This window comes from Lontra canadensis, unplaced genomic scaffold, assembly GCF_010015895.1.
Source record: "Lontra canadensis isolate GAN:19392208 unplaced genomic scaffold, GSC_riverotter_1.0 scaffold27, whole genome shotgun sequence".
Taxonomy (NCBI): Eukaryota; Metazoa; Chordata; class Mammalia; order Carnivora; family Mustelidae; genus Lontra; species Lontra canadensis.
The window spans coordinates 14,945,367-14,963,324 of NW_022631021.1; the positions used below are offsets into that span (position 1 = coordinate 14,945,367).

The 17,958-nt window shown below is 39.4% G+C and overlaps 1 protein-coding gene across 2 annotated transcripts in view; it reads right to left on the bottom strand.

The window, feature by feature from the left end:
• Nucleotides 1-17,958, bottom strand: part of PRIM2 (DNA primase subunit 2) — a 329,295-nt gene that overhangs the window by 270,269 nt on the left and 41,068 nt on the right. The window lies entirely within an intron of this gene.

Here is a 17,958-nt window from a genome sequence, read left to right on the forward strand (position 1 = left end):
ATAGGAAGCGGAGTGGGTAAAGTGGGCAGATTTTCCAGAAAGAGGCTAACTACAAAGACTGTGCTGAGGCTTGAATGTGTTGAGCCCAACTGCAGTACTAAGAGAATGCCATTAAGCGATGCTAGCATTCTGAACTGGGAGGAGATAAGAGAAAGGGCCAAGTGATCCAGTTCTAAGCTTCATTCTTTGTTATATTATGAAGACAATAAAAGCTTGAGGTTATATTCAAACAAACAAACAAGCATTAAACTCTAGTTAAGGGTATGCAGGCTGTAGTATCTGGTGGGAACTGTACCAATTTTGAAAGAGACTTACTCTGAAATGGATAAATATGGTAATGGAAAGTAAGTGATAAAACAAGTACAATAAAGGGTAAACTATAGAACCTAGATAGTGAGTACCGGATATTCACTGTAAGATTCTTTCAACTTTCCCATATGTTTGGAATTTTTCATATTACAATTTTGGGAGCAAAATAACACAATGAAGATACTATTACATACTCACCAGAACTAAAAGTAAGTTGGACAACACAGATGAGTGTGTAGAGCAATGGGACTCTCATACTGACAGGAACACCAATTTGTATAAACATTTCAGAAAATCTGGCATTACTTCATAAGTTGAAGGTAAACATACCCATAACCCGGCAATTTTTCTCAAGTACATACATTAGTGAAGAGACAAACCAACTTCTTCAAGAAAAAGCCCACCAGTTAAAATTTTAGGCTTTGCAAGCCACAGTCTCTTTCACAAGCACCCCAAGTATGTAGTTTGTCGTTATGGCAAGAAAAGAGCCACCTGTAAACCAATGGATAGAGCTGTGTTAAAGTAACACTGTATTTACAAACTCTGAAGCTTATATTTCTTTTCAGAATTTTCCTTTGATAAGAAATGTTATTCTTTTAATTTTTTTCAACTACTTGAAAAGGTAAAAATCAATCTTCACTCACAGATTATGCAAAAACAGACAGCAGAGAGAATCTGGCCCATGGCCCAAATTTTGCTGAGCCCTACCCTAGAGCAATGGATTTTAAGAAGTACTATTATAATCACCTAGAAGGCTTTGTAAAATAAAAATGGCTTCACTCCACTCCTAGAGCTTCTGATTCATAATCTCTAGGGCAGGTCCCAAAAATTCTATCTCTAAGAAGTTCCCCAGTGATGGGAATATTCCAATTCTCAGACCACTGCCCTAGAGAAGCATACAAAGAAACATGAACAAGCATTATTCATATACTCATGAAGCAACATTATTCATAACAGCCAAAACTAAAAACCCAAAACTGTGTTGAAAGCAGAATATAGTACATCTGTAGTATAGTCTATGGTATAGCAACAAAAATAAACAACTTCACATATGTGTAAATCTTTTTTTTAAGATTTATTTATTTATTTATTTGACAGACAGAGATCACAAGTAGGCAGAGAGGCAGGCATAGAGAGAGGGGGAAGTAGGCTCCCCGCCAAGCAGAGAGCCGGACGTGGGGCTCGATCCCAGGACCCTGGGATCATGACCTGAGCCGAAGGCAGAGGCTTTAACCCACTGAGCCATCCAGGCGCCCCTGATATGCGTTAAGTCTTAAAAACATATTAAGCAAAATACAGATACAAAATAAAATATACTTCATTGTTCCATTTATATAAAGTTTTGTCTTAATAAGGAAAATTATACTGTTTAGGAATGAATACTCAGGTGGTCAACTCAAGGGGAAAAAGGTAAGGAAGTGTTAACCATAAAGTCAGATTTCAGGGGTTTCCTCTAGGAGAAAGAAGACAATTGGCTGAGAAAGAGCACAAGAAGTCTGAAGAGTAACAGCAATGCTATTCTGGATGACAGACTTAATAATAATTCACTAGACTGCATGTTTTTATTGGACATATTTTCTGGATATGTGTTATACTTCTTACTTTTTAAAACATTTTATGTTTTTTTTTAAGATTTTATTTATTTATTTGACAGAGAGAGATCACAAGTAGGCAGAGAGGCAGGCAGAGAGAGAGGAAGGGAACCAGGCTCCCTGCTGAGCAGAGAGCCCGATGCGGGACTCGATCCCAGGACCCTGGGATCATGACCTGAGCCGAAGGCAGAGGCTTTAACCCACTGAGCCATCCACATGCCCTAAAACATTTTAAAGAAGTAAACAAAAGTGAACTGTGTTGTAATGAAATATAATAGTAAAATTCTTAAAATTATGAATACTTATGATTACCGTTAAAGAAATATATCCATGAACACTGTTAGGTAAAAGTAAATTAATACAACTAGGTGAGGACAAATTAAAATAAACCTTTAAGAGATTCCATGTCTGTGTTTGTGTTATAAGTTTACGGGTGGCAGAAAAGTTTAGACCTAAGTAAAACTGTGTAACTCTGGATAAAGGGATTACAGATCGGGATGCCCGGGTGGCTCAGTGGGTCAAGCGTCTGCCTTCGGCCAAGTCCTGGGATCAAGCCCCTCATTGGGCGCCCTGCTCAGCAGAGAGCCTGCTCTCCCTCTCCATCTGCCTGCCGCTCTGCCTACTTGTGTGCGCTCGCGCTCTCTCTCTCTGTCAAATAAATAAATAAACAAAATCCTTTAAAACAAAAGGGGGAGGACTACAGATCATTTTTATTTTCTTCCTTACACTTGCACATACTTTATTAAATTTATTCCTTGTGTATTTCATGAATGTTATTCTAATGGTGTTTTTTTATTCCAATTTCTAAATGTTCACTGCTTTTTTGCATATCCTTTTTACTTTGTTCTTTTACTTCAAAATTTAAAAAACTGTTGGCTAGGGATGCTGGCTGGCTCAGTTGGTTAAGGTCTGCCTTCAACTCAGGTCATGGTCCCAGGATTCTGGGATCGAGTGCTGTATTGGTCTCCCTGCTCAGTGGAAAAGCTGCTTTTCCCTCTCCCTCTGCCTGCCACTCCCCCTGCCTGTGCTCGCTCTCTCTCTTTCTCTCTCTCTGACCAAAAAAATAAATAAATAAATAAAATCTTTAAAATATATATATAAATGATTTTTTAAAAAAGAAATTATTGGCTAGCTTAAGTATTAAAGTGGTACTACAGAATCACCACTTTAGGCATGCCTAATGATTTCTATATTTATCCAAATCTGTTAAGTCTAACACTATTGCTGCTTAACTACTAACGTTAGTTAAGCTTCTCTGTTTATTTCCCTGAAAGATAAAAATCCAGCAGACTTTGAAAACCTCCTTGAAAGGAAATCTTACCTAGAAGGGTATTATGTTGCAGAAATCAGGAGGGGGAATAAAAACAAAAAAACCAACACCACTCTGGTTGAAGTGAGGCTGGTCCCAAAGCATACCCATCCAACCCAACATCACTCCCTTCCTGCCCTTCTGTGGCTGGTTTCTAAAGAGCACAGGCAGAGAAAGCCTACAAAATAGTTAAATAATTGCACAAATCGTACTATGAAAAGAATGATGGCACTACTACTGAAATAGAATCACAGGCTGGTGGACAGCTATCCCACCACCATGTAATGGCTTAAAATATTTGCTCATAGGTGTTATATGAAAGTAGAAATACAGCAGAGAGAAAGGCAGTCTAGGTGTGTCCACCAGATTATTTAAAAAGCCAATTGGAGGTTGAGACCCAAGCATTACCGTCTACTAGTTACACTAGTTGATACTATTTCATTTAATCATACCAATAACCCTACCAGGTAGATATTATCTTAATTTTACTGCAAAGTAATAGAAGTAAAAATGAAATTGGATTTCCAATTAAAAACTGACACTAAAGTTCACAACACCATGCAATCTCCAAATAAACAAAATAATACTCTGCAGGAGAGTTAGGCAAACATGTAACATCAAAAGGAAGTTATCAATTAAAATTTTCACTGCAATTCTTCTTTGGTAATGAACAGGATAAAAATACAGAAACTAAAAATATCATACAACTAGATGTCATGCTATAAGTCTTATAGGTAAAAATTTTAAAGGGTGTCACAGCACAAATTATATATAATCAACACTCATTCTACAGTGTTCTATGTTGAGGCTTAGCAACAGCAAATATTTTCCTAAGAGGTAACACCAGATTATTCTGCTTCAGCATTTGTTTTCTTCATCTATCTCTCTATTTAATTGACTATCTACCTTTTCCTTTGCACATCATAAGGGAAATCCTTCAAAACTCAAATGCACGGGGGGCACCTGGGTGGCTCAGTGGTTAAGCCTCTGCCTTCAGCTCAGGTCATGATCTCAGGGTCCTGGGATCGAGTCCCACATCGGGCTCTCTCCTCTGCAGGGAGCCTGCTTCCTCCTCTCTCTCTCTCTCTCTGCTTGCCTCTCCGCCCACTTGTGATCTCTGTCAAATAAATAAAATCTTTAAAAAAAAAAAAAAAACTCAAATGCACGACCAGATACATACCACAAAGAAAATCTGAGCAAAGGTACCTATAATTTAGACCAGTTTTAGAGTCAAACTGTAATTCTCACACAGCAACTGATAAAGAAACTAATCAGGGAGACATGATGAAAGGAGAAGAAATCTTAATGTCTTCATGAAAGTTTTCATTATTTTTTAAGTCAATTTACCTGGAAATATAAAAAGATAAATATAAAAATGGACTTTGAATTTGCCTAATGAACACTTATATGAATTTAAATAAAATCCTAGTATACATGCCTACTCTCCCCACCATTAATGAAGGTAATTATAACTGACTGCATATACTTTTTTACCCAAATAGTTTTGACTGAATTGGCTGACAAAACTGAAGTTCAGGTATGTTAATCCACCAGGGCCCTTTTATAATCACTTATTACAGCAACAAAGAAAAAAATACGCATCTTTGAACATACAGACACTTTTCCTAATACTCTTTTGGGTTCCAACTAAACAAATCCCACATCAATATATAATGCTAATGCTTCTCCAGGGTAATATAGTATCTCCCCTTTCCCTAAACTCAGCTCAAATATTTGTATTAACAATACCACAGGTGTTTATAAGCAATTAACTGCTTGTCTAGTAAATATGAGGGAAGCAGTGGAAGCACACATCACCTTACTGGTCATACAACATAATAAATTATAAGACTTTACTTGTCTTATAATTTTATATATAGTCTTGACTCTGTTGTCCAAATAGTCTTTTGCCTTAGAAACAGAGTCAAGACTAACCTTTTTTCATTCAAAAGTTTTTGAATAAAAACTAGAATATTAAAGAATGTAATAAAGGGCACCTGGCTAGCTCAGCTGGTAGAACATGCTACTTTTGATCTTGGGGTCATGAGTTCAAGCCCCATACTGGGTATAGGGCTTACTTTAAAAAAACAGCAATTAGGGGCGCCTGGGTGGTTCAGTGGGTTAAAGCCTCTGCCTTCGGCTCAGGTCGTGGTTCCAGGGTCCTGGGATCGAGCCCCACATCGGGCTTTCTGCTCAGCAGGGAGCCTGCTTCCCCCTCTCTCTCTGCCTGCCTCTCTGCCTACTTGTGATCTCGGTCTCTGTCAAATAAATAAATAAAATCTTAAAAAAAAAAAATAGCAATTAGTTCTTTCACTGAAATGAACTTCCCAGGGATGCCTGGGTGGCACAGTCCATTAAGCGTCTCACTCTTGGTTTCAGCTCAGGTCATGATCCCAGGGTCATGAGACTGAACCCTACCTTGGGCCCTGAGTTCAGCATGGAATCTGCTTGAGAATCTTTCCCCTTTCTCTCCCTCCTCTCTGCTCCTCTCCATGCTCACGCTCCTACATGCTCTAAATAAATAAAATCTTAAAAGAAATTTTTAATTAAAAAAAAAAGTACCTTCCCAAAAAATAGAAAAAAATTGCCTAGTTTTGATTAGATTAGAAATAACAAATAAAATTCTAAGGAATTCAATGTGTTTCTAAATCATTCACCCAAAGTAGCCCGGTGCATTCCAAATCACACAACACTCTATCTAAAATTCATGTCGTTGCTTGTGTTACAGCCTTTCAGTAAATACTGTTTTTCCCTGGTGAATTAAAAAGTTCATCCATTGGGGCACCTGGGTGGCTCAGTGGGTTAAGCCTCTGCCTTCGGCTCAGGTCATGATCTCAGGGTCCTGGGATCAAGCCCCGCATTGGGCTCTCTTTTCAGCAGGGAGCCTGCTTCCTCCTCTTTCTCTCTCTGCCTGCCTCTCCACCTACTTGTGAACTCTCTCTGTCAAATAAATAAATATAATCTTAAAAAAAAAAAAAAAAAGTTCATCCATTTGTCACACACATTCTAAATCGTCATTTATCAATTTAGTTATAACCAAAATTTAAGAGGCCAAAGTAAGAAAATTCTCACTGAAAATACAAGATGATTTTACAAAAACTTTATTAATTAGTATAAACTGCTACTGACTTGATTATCTCAAATACCTAAATTGGAGTGCCTGGGTGGCTCAGTTGGTTAAGCGACTGCCTTCAGCTCTGGTCATGATCCCAGAGTCCTGGGATCGAACCCCGTACCGCCCTCTGCTTAGCCGGGGGCCTGCTTCTCCCTCTCTCTCTGCCTGCAGCTCTGCCTACTTGTTCTCTTTCGGTCAAATAAATAAAATCTTTAAAAAAAAAAAAAAAAAAAACTAAAATAACCTTGAGTATTCTCAACATCTTCCTGAAAAGAGGTATATAAGCAAACTGTTCTAAATGGAATCACATTTCCTGAGTAACTTAAATTACTATTCTAGAGATGCTCAAACTTCACTCTGATTAATTTTCAATTAGCAAAGGCCCTGAACATTTGATCTCTGAAGCTCTTCTCTTTCCAACACTATTCACAGTTCCCCACAGCTCAATCCCTATAGTCAGTACCTCTATGTTTCAAGTGGCATATTGTATAATGGTATATATCTTCTTGTCAAGCAAAAATTAATGGGCTTTAACAATTTGTGTAAAGCTTTATTTTTATATCTTATAATTATACTGTTATAATTATACTGTTTTACATACTGCCTTACTAACAGAATTAAGGACTCGGGCTTTGTGTATCCTTTTCTTTTTCATACTCTCCATTAAACCAGGAACTGGGAGAGCAATTTCGCTCTGCCGGCACGCCTAAGAGGAGATTAAAACAGAGCTCTGGTGAGGCAAATGTTCCACACAGTAAACAAGTACGAGGCTGGCTGTGTAGACTGCATTGCTATTCACTCTATGCAGACTCCTTCCCTGAGAGAGAGTTGTACATCCCCCACCTGCAGACTCATGTGTCGCCATGTGACTTGCTTTGGCCAGTGAAATCTAAGTGGCATGTGTCACACCCAAGCAAAAACTTTTTAAGCATGTGCTTTCCCCAGTTCTCTCCTCCCTCTGCCATAGCAACTAGTGAAATTTCAGATAAAAGCGGCTCGATCAGTCTCAGTCACAGCATCAATATGACAGAGCAAGGCTGAAGATGGACCACAGGAGACACAGAGCATGAACAAGAAACAAACCTTTTTAGTAGTCACGGAGATTTAGGGATCATTTGTTATTACCACTGTGCAATCTACCTGACTGGCAGAGTGATCTCTAATGCCCTTTGGATCCCACATTTTGATCAATAAAATACTGAGCACATACTTCTACATGTATTTTTATAAATTACGTACATTACTGTGTATTATGTATTCATAACACGCCTTACCCCCCACTCCAAAATGTAAAAAGAATGAGATTAAAACTGCATGAGTTGAATTATTTATTTCCTTCCCACACTCCCAAATGATCTTAAGCACACAACTTTGGAATCACTAGTCTATTACAATGGCCTCTAGAGTAAAGATATAAATAAGGCTTCCCCGAGATTTTATCCATAAACATCACATCAACAATATTCAAATATTTATAAATATTTGGCCAGAAGTTTTCTATTTGCATCCACATAGCTTTCTCTCTCTCAGACCCTGGTCCTTAAACAAGGATGTACATCAGATTTGCAGTGGAGCTTTCCAAAATTAGATTCCTGGTGCCTCCTAAATCTCAGAATGAAGCCCAGGTGTGTATTTTTCTTAAAGATCCATCAGTGATTCTGATGTATATTACCAGTCTAAAGAATAAGTCCCAGAGAAACAATGTTTGTTTGTTTTTTTAAACCTTCATTTGTAAGTAATCTCTATAACCCCCAACATGGGGCTCAAACTCACAGACCTGAGATCAAGAGTCAGTCACATGCTCTACCGGTCAACTGAGCCAGTTAGGCATTCTTTTTTTAGAAAAGAATCATCTTTTCTAAAATAAATCTATCACATCCTGGAAATACCACTACCAGTTCTAACGTTTGGTTTTTTTATGTAGAATTCTTTCTAAAAACACTGAGAACTTACGTACACCAAACACCATTTCCAGAAGATGGGATCCAGCTACAAACAAGCAAAACAGAACAAAACTGCTTTCATGAAGCTTACATTTTAATGAAATACACAATACACAATAAACAAGAAATTATCAGGCAGCCATCTAAGATGAAAATAAAACAAAAACACATGCTGTGAATGGACAGATTTATACTTTCAGTTGCATGGCCAATCAGTCTCTCTGAAGAAATGGCATTTTAAATGGAAACATGACTGAAAACAAGTCAACCATGCAAAACCTGTGGCAAGAGCATCTTAACCAGAGGAAAGAGCTAGTGCAAAGGTCCTCATAGGTCCTTTTTCCAGGGAGGAAAAGGACTGGCAGGTTGCAGTAACAGAAAGAAGGCCGATGGAGAGCAGTGACAGGCAGGATGGTGTGAGAGGTGCTGAGAGGCAGACAGAGCCCTCAGACCAGGGTGAGATAGACTTTATACTAAGAATTGGTCATTAAACAGACATGTTAAGCACAGGAAAATCAAGATCTGATTTACACTGTAATTTTTTTAAGACCATTTTTGTGCTGAACAGAGAAGGAATGGTAAAAGGGATCAGAGAGGAAGAACGGGAACTAAGGGAAAAGATGATGATGGCCCAAACCAGAGAAGCACTGGTAGAAAAAACAAGTGGACAGATTTGGAATATATTTTGTAGTAACATAGACGGACAGATTATAGATGAAGAGGATAAAGAAAAAGATTCCTAGGTTTAGGTTTTAGCCACTAGGCAGATGGTGATGCCATTTATTAACTGTTTTTCTTGATCCTCATTATCCACTGCTATTTATATTTTACTTCGATACATATTTGTCCTCTGTGTCTTGTTGCAAGTCATCTCAAATCCTTTGTGGAAAGGGGCATGACATCAATACATGTAAATAAATGATTTAAAGTATTAAAAATGAAACACACCTGCACAAGCAGGTAAAAAGACATGTTAACAATTCCAACAATATTAATACAATTATTAATAAAGATTGGTTAATATATCCCGTGTACAGGGGCACCTGGGTGGCTCAGTGGGTTAAGCCTCTGCCTTTGGCTCAGGTCATGATCTCTAAGTCCTGGGATTGAGCCCCGCATCAGGCTCCCTGCTCAGCAGAGAGCCTGCTTCCCCTTCTCTCTTTCTGCCTGCCTCTCCGCCTACTTGTGATCTCTGTCAAATAAATAAATAAAATCTTTAAAAAAAAAAATCCAGTGTACAATGAAACAATTAGGAATCATTTCTTTTACAATGAAATAAAAAATGTGTGGATAAAACAAGTAGCGAAGGCAAACATCCTGGTTTCTAATATTGCTATCACTATTTCCTTTTTTTTTTTTATTTGAGAGAAAGGGACAGAGAGCACAAGCTTGGCGGGAAGAGCAGAAAGAGAGAGATAAGCAGACTCCCCACTGAGCAGGGAGCCTGATTTGGGGCTTGATCCCAGGAACCTGAGATCATGACCTGAGCCAAAGGCAGATGCTTAACCAACTGAGCCACCCAGGTGCCCAGTATTGCTATCACTATTTCTAATCAATATTGTTCTACATTGGTAGTAAGTATTAAAATCTATAAAGGGCACTTTGTTTCTCAAATGCACGGTGACCTATTAATTAATCTTACTGCGGGGTTTAAAAATGGCTGCAAATTCTTTGACATTCCCATGAAGCTCTAAGCATTAAGAACTGAGATCTGTTCATCCTCCCTTTGATCTGGGCTGGACTATGACTGCTTTGACTAACAATATGGCATGAGTGATGCCATGACAGTCCCATGCCTGATCTTTGAGAGGACTGATAGCTTCTGCCTTGCTCTCTTGAAGTCCTGGGTCACCAAAGAAGTCTAATATCCTGCTTTCAGGATCACATGAAGAGATGCCAGCAGAGTCCAGCCTTCTAGAAGTCCTCACCTCAATACTGAGTGAGCATGTGAGTAAAGCTGCCTCGGACATCCCTACAACCAAACTAGCTGCCAACCAAATAAGCCCAAATGATATCATGTGGGCAGAAAAACTGCCCTGTGGGGAGCCCAGTATGAATCCCCATCCCTCAAAACTGTGAAATATTATAAACTGGTTATTGTTTTAGATTTAGATTTTGGTTTTGATTTTAAGTTTTGCTATTAGGTTTTAGAATTATTACTTTAGATTTGGGGGTAGTTGTTATATAGTAATAAATAAACAGAACATAAAATAACCAAAAACCTAAAATAAAAGTTAGCCTAAAACATGTTTTCTATTTATAATCCAATTCCTTTTTTTTATATTTTGTTTATTATGTTTTAGCAGTCTCTACACCCAATGCGGGCTTGAACTTACAACCCTGAGATCAAAAGTTGCATGCTCTTCCAACTGAGCCAACCAGGCACCCCTACAATCCAACTCTTAAAACATACTTTCTGCATTTAAATGTATAAAAGAGAGCCATATAATAGGGGGGAAAAAATGAAAAATAAATTGTTAATAATCAGTAAGTTTTTAGGAAACAGAGAAAACAGTAAATAAAAGGAAATAATTATCATTGTGTCGCTGTATTAATTTACCAGAATTGATAGCATGCTATGTCACTTACAAATTCTTTGTCATTTATAATCATTCAAAACATTCAGTTAGAAAGCAAACAATAATTTAATACCCTGAGATTCTAATTAGTATGTTGATATCTCAGTAATTCTGCCAAGCTGATCAATGTAAAAATCAATCCTCTGGTTACTTTATTACTACCTTTTTTTAAAATAGCATAGGCACATTTTAATATACTAAAATTTATACTAGAGAAAAAAGATTAATTCCTTATACTTATGCTCATTTCTTCTCTTCTACAAGAAAACCTTTCTCCCTCCCTGCCCCCCCCCCCCGGCAAAACTGGGTGATTTATACACGAATTCTTCAAAGTCTCCTAAGTAAATCAAAACAGCAGTAATTCCTGAGCTGGACACAATAGGACCAGAAACTTACAACCTGCCAGGATACATTCCACCCCATCCCACCGCATCACACAAATATTTTTCAGCATCTTCTATGAGCCAGGCACAAACTCAAGAGATAACACAAACAAAAGTAAGATGCTACCTTATAAATTAACTGTATTACCTAACCATAGCAAAACTTAGAAAAGTTGACTCTACTAACAAATCTGAAAGCAGCAGCCACCCACAAGAGGAAAGAGCCTGGTTTCCGGCATGCAATGAAAGAGTGAAAGGCCTGATGCCTAGCCCTGCTTACATAAGTTAGACATGGGCAGAATGAAAGAAAGCACACTCACTAAAGTGGAAGAGAGCCAACAAGGTGATCCATCCCTGGAACCTAATTTCAGAATCCACCTCAAACTGTCTGCTCAAACAACTATTAGTAAACTACGTTGCAAGTCACCAGTGGCACTGTTAGGGCATTGGCTTTGGCTGAAGCTTACAGAACAGCACTACACAGGGTAGCCAGGCACCATTTTTTTTTTTTAAGATTTATTTATTTGAGAGAGACAAAGAGCATGTGCCCACAGTAGTGAAGGGCAGAGGGAGAGGAAGAGAATCCAAGCAGACTCCATGCTGAGTGCAGAACCTGATGTGGGGCTTGATCTCACCAACCTGAGATTTCACTGACCTGAGATCAGACCTGAGCCAAAACTAAGAGCTGGAACCAACTGCACCAACCAGACACCCCAGCCAGGCAGCAACTACAGCATTAAGATTTACTGAGAACAGCTTGATGCCCCTAAAAGGCAGGAACCCTAGGAAGCCACATAAGGGCACAGAAGATAGAAAGAGTCACTTTCAATTAGCCAATCCCAATTAATCAGTCAATTTCTATCTCTATCTCTCTGATACACACACACACACACACACACACACACACACACACCCAGTCCTGAACTGGGAAATAGGACTCGGGGGCCAATTTATAGGCTGAGTCACTTCCAGGCTGATATGGCCTAGAAAAATGGTAATAACATAGCAAAATACAAAAAACAATGAATAAACAAAATACTGTTTAATTGTTGATACTGAACATTCAAACAGCAATATTAAGAAAATTTATTTAAAAACTCTGCTCTAGGGGTGCCTGGGTGGCTCAGTCATTAAGCGTCTGATCCCAGGGTTGTGGAATCAAGCCCCGCATCAGGCTCTCTGCTCGGCGGGAAGCCTGCTTCCCCCTCTCCCATTCCCCCTGCTTGTGTTCCCTCTCTCGCTGTGTCTCTGTCAAATAAATAAATAAAATCTTTAAAAAAAATTTTTTTGCTCTATTGCTGAGACCTAATATATAAATACTCTACAAAAGACAATGAGTTAAGTATAAAAATATGGAACCTTAGAGAAATAAGGCACAGTGAATAAGTCAACTACAAAAAAGTATATGCATTATTCTATTCCAATCAGGAGGCTAAAAGCCTGGTAGACACCTGGAGTCAGAACTGAAACAATTTATACCAAAACTATCAAAGAATCTTTTGTTCATTTATTTTCATTTATGTCTTCTCATCCTTACTCTCAGTGGGTACACCAAAAATAGACCCCTCTGGAGATCTACCAGAGATCCTATACAGTTATTCTCATTTGATTAAGCTCTGACCCCCATCTATCCACCTCATTCATTTGTATAGTCCCTCTGCTGAACACATTCCAAAATATTTTCTACTTTGTCCGATAGTAACCAACCCCCATATGCTCAACCCCTTTCTAAATGCTCCCCTATCCCTGCCACCTCCTGACAACAGAGCTCTATTGTAAATGGACATAAACTCATTTCCCCCTTTTCCCTCTATTGTGGCCAAGTATCTCCCCGCTACAGATGACTGCTCTCCACCATGAACTGCCCCAAATTCATCCAGCCCTTCTGGCACCTCACTATAGTGACCAATCATCCCAGTTTTCCCAGGACTTAGGGGTTTCTCGAGGCCCCAGTCTTTCAGTGTTAAACCTGGGACAGACACCCTCCAAACACAAACTTTGCCAGCATTGTAACATCCACCTTCTTGCCACTGCCCTGACTGACAGATAAATCCATATCCCTCAATACCAGTCTCACAGTCTTTGGCACATTCTGCCTCCTCACGCTCTATCTTGGCAGCTCACTCTCACGATCAGAGCCCAGGGGCATCTGGGTGGCTCAGTGTGTTAAAGCATCTGCCTTCAGCTCAGGTCATGATCTCAGGGTCCTGGGATCAAGCCCCGCATAGGGCTCTTTACTCAGCAGGGAGCCTGCTTCCTCCTCTCTCTCTGCCTGCCTCTCTGCCTACTTGTGATCTCTGTCAAATAAATAAACAAAATCTTAAAAAAAAAAAAAAATCAGAGCCCAATTCACAACTACCCCCAGCAACACATATATACTCCCCCCAACCATTCCTCCTCACCCTCCCTACTCACCTCCTCCACATCCCCACTACACAGGCTCCTTGGATCAACAAAGTCTCTACCCCACCTCTGCCTTTAACTTTTCCTGGTTTTAATTTTCGTCCCCCAAAATATTTCATCCTCCAATTCCATTAATCTACATGCACTCCCTATAGCACGCCATGGCTTTTATCTCCATGTCTTTACACTTTATTTCCCATATCTGAAATTCCCTTCCATACCCTCTGTTACTACTAGAAAATGTCTATATAGCTAACACATTATCTCTACAGTCTCCCCAGATTTTCTCAGTAGCAGCTACTTCCTCTTCTGTGCTTGAACATGTGGTATTATACTACTTATGTACTGTACTATAAGGATTTATATGTGTTATCTCCTCTGCTATACAAACATAAATACAAAAATTTGTTATTATATTCCCAGCTCTCATCACAGTACCTGGTAAAGTGTTTATAAACAGGAATATATAAACTATGTTTTTTCAACTGAAAAAACAAAGAAAAAGAAGAAAAGGTAAATACTCTGAAAATATAATGAAACTCTAGAAGACTAAAAATTTATAATCAGAGCATACAATAATTCATCAAATAAATAAATAATAGTTATGAAGCTATTCTACCTTTTAAGGTTTATCTATTTGACAGAGAGAGAGAGAGAAAAAGAGAGAAAGCACACGTGCACATAAGCAGGGGGAGCAGCAGGCAGAGGGAGATGAACAAGCAGGCTTCACTGAGCAGAGAGCTGATATGGGGGTCAATCCCATGACCCCAGGATCATGACCTAAGCAAAAGGCAGCTGCCCAACCAACTGAGCCATCCAAGAGCCCCTTAACCTTTTTTTTTTCTTTAAGATTTTATTTATTTATTTGACAGAGAGAGTGAGAGCGCACAAGCAGAAAGAGCACGCGAGAGAGAGGCAGGATCTCCACTGAGCAGGGAGCCCAATGCGGGGCTCCATCCCAGGACCCTGGTTTCGCGACCTGAGCCAAAAGGCAGTCACTTAACCAACTGAGCCACCCAGGTGCCCACGCACCTGGGAGCAGGGAACGCAATGCAGGGCTTGATCCCAGGACTCTGGGATCATGACCGAGCCAAAGGCAGTCACTTAACCAACTGACCCACCCAGATGCCCACGCCCCTTAACCTTTTAAAAAAAATTAGAACCCATCCAAGTCAGTACTCTGTCTAGACAGAGACTGCAAAGAATAGGGTGATGGGTTGGGGGGCAAAGCTTGCTGCATCTCCAACATAACAGCAGTAGATGCAGGCTCTTGGGTTCCAGACATAGCCATCAGGCAGTTTCTAATTAAGTTATTTAGATCATTTTCTAGTGAAAATAATGAAAAATGGTGGATAAACCATTTTTAAAAAATTAGTTCACAGGGGGCGCTGAGGTGGCTCAGTCAGTTAAGCATCTGACTCTTCATTTCAGATCAGGTCATGATCTTGAGGCGGTGAGATCAAGCACTGAGTTGGACTCCATGCTCAGTGCAGAGTCTGCCAGAAATTCTCTCTCTTCCTCAGTCCCTTGCCCCACGTACACACATGTGAGGTCTCCCTCAAATAAATAAAAGTAAATAACAAATAAAACAAAAATTAGTTTGCAAGAATTAAAAAACTGACAAGACAAGAGCAACTGCCCCTTTCTGAGGGAAATCTAAGGCCAGGAGAACCAAAGCCAGTTTTGCCATGAAGGCATCAGCCAATGGCATCCACTTGTACTTCAGATCCTCAGCCTCAAGGGTTAAAGTGACAAAAGATAAGGATAAGAGCCTGCCTAATGTTGGATCCTACAGGAGACCCTCCCTACATTAAACTGGGACCCCAAAGGATGACATCCTCAAGGAACCAATGAAATAAAATGGACCCTCCATCTCTCCCTCAACCACAGGAGAATGAAAAGCAGGCAGTTTCAGCGCTGGACAAGTCAGGGAAAGAAAAAAGTAGGAAAAACAAAGTCTTTCAGAAGGTTAGCCACTCCAGGCACACACCCAGAGTTTTGATGAGCCAGGAAGCCACCACATCCTAAATATAATTTTTAAAAAGTCCTTGGGGCCCCTGGGTGGCTCAGTGGGTTAAGCCTCTGCCTTCAGCTCAGGTCATGGTCTCAGGGTCCTGGGATCGAGCCCCGCATCAGGTTCTCTGTTCAGCGGGGAGCCCGCTTCCCTCTCTCTCTCCATCTACCTCTTTGCCTACTTGTGATCTCTCTGTGTCAAATAAATAAATAAAATCTTAAAAAAAAAAAAAAAAAAAGTCCTTGACAGGTACAAGCCCCAGAAGCCTGGCAGAAGCCAACAGAGGAGAGCACACTCATTCTGGGAACCCCCTAAAAGAAACTCTATGAGGGCAATAATCCGTTAAATATAACCAGGCACACAAAGAAACAAAACAGCAGGAGTGAAAAACAAGCATAAATAACAGCAAGAAGGACCACACAAATTTTAAATCTTAGAATTATCAGACACAGATTAAAAAGCAATCTACATTTATGACAACAGCTTTTAAACTGACTGCAAAAAATATATATATACACTTAACAGATTTTTTCTTTAAAGATTTATTTGAGACAGAGAAGGAGCAAGCACACAGGGATTGGAGGAGGAGAGGGAGAGAAAGAGTGAATCTCAAACAAACTCCCCGCTCAGTGGAAAGCCCAGCCTGGGGCTCAATCTCATGACCCAGAGTTCATGACCTGAGCCAAAACCAAGAACCAGACACTTAACCAACTGCACCACCCAGGTGCCCCTAACATGACAGATCTTTAAAGGAACCAAACAGAACTTCTAGAAATTACAATAGCTAAAATTTAAAACCTAATGGCAGCAGGACTGACAAAATGGAATAGAGAAAAAAAATGGGAAATGGTTCAAGAGAAATAATAATTCAAAAGATAAAGAATAAAAAAGAAAATGCAGATATTAGAATGAGATGCGAATGACTAAGAAGATCTAAAATACATTTGATTAGAATCCCAGGCAGAGAAGAAAGAATTGGGACAAGAGCACCAATCCACAGATTCAAGAAACCTAGTGAAACTTGAAAAAATAAAAAAAATCCCACTACTCAACAAACATAACATTTAAATCAAGCAGAAGTGAATCAAAATATCTTAAAGGGAGACAACAAGCAAGATGGCTACCTTTTGTGTTTGGGGTTTTGGGTTTTTTGTTTTTTTTTTTAACTTTTTTTTTAACTTCTTTTTTTTAGAAAACAAACAAACAACCCCACAACTCAAAGAATAGGATTTTACATCTCAAGACAACTCCCAGGTAGTAAGTCTACAGTTTACAAATCATTTTCATAGAAGATATTTTGCACAAATTTTACATATATTAAGAAGTAGGAAATAATCCCCATTTCTGTTTTAACGGGGGAGGGGGTGGAGACAGGAGAGGGGAGTGGGAAAAAACAGCTTTTTTGGACACAACTATTTGGAACGACTATACCTGAAGAAGGCAAACTCTACCTTTTCATCCTCTACAGAAAAGAGTTTTTAAAAAAAAAAAACGTTCAGCCTTGGGTATCTCTCTGAAAGCCACTTCCTGGCTACTGGCCAATCCAAACCAATTATTTGAAGTTACTTCATGTGATCTTTTATGTCCACTGGGTAAATCATTCAGTATGCCCACTGTTGCAGCACTCATAAACCAACATGTCTGCAGGGCCAGGCAGGGTGTAACCTAGGACTGATGGGAGAAGGGCTTGTAACCAAGAGACTAAGGTGTCATTTCTCTGCAGGTACCAATGACACCCATAAGAATACAGTCTACTAGGCTAACAGCACAAAAGTGCACATAAAAACAAACAAGTTTTGCTAATGTGCTTCAAGAGAAACAAGGACCTTGTTAAACAGTTCTCTCCATTATCATTTGTTCTCTCTCAAGGGATGTTAAAACAAACAAACAAACAAATAAACCCACAAATTGGTGGAGGCCATGTTATAAATCCAAACACTGGTGTGGGATTTCAGTGGAGAGAAGGAAACGTAAAAACAAAAACAAAAGCCCCAAACCATGGTTGTAAGAACAGCTCACAATTTACCTGTCCCTATTTATCAACCCTCACTCACTACCTAAGACCATTAATTCCAGAGTTTTCTGACATATAAAAGTACAAAAGGGGTGAAAGAAGTAGAATAGGAATGGACCAAAGGAGTAAGAGTCAAAAGACATACGGAAAGGCCAAGATCTCTTGAAGAAAAGCAGTGATTCCTCATTTGCTTCTGCTCCCTGGGGCTGATAAACAATGCCTAGATCAGGTATGTGATTTAAATAGAAACTGCTTTTTGGGGAGGTAATAGCAAGGAGGAGCATGAGGAACATAAGA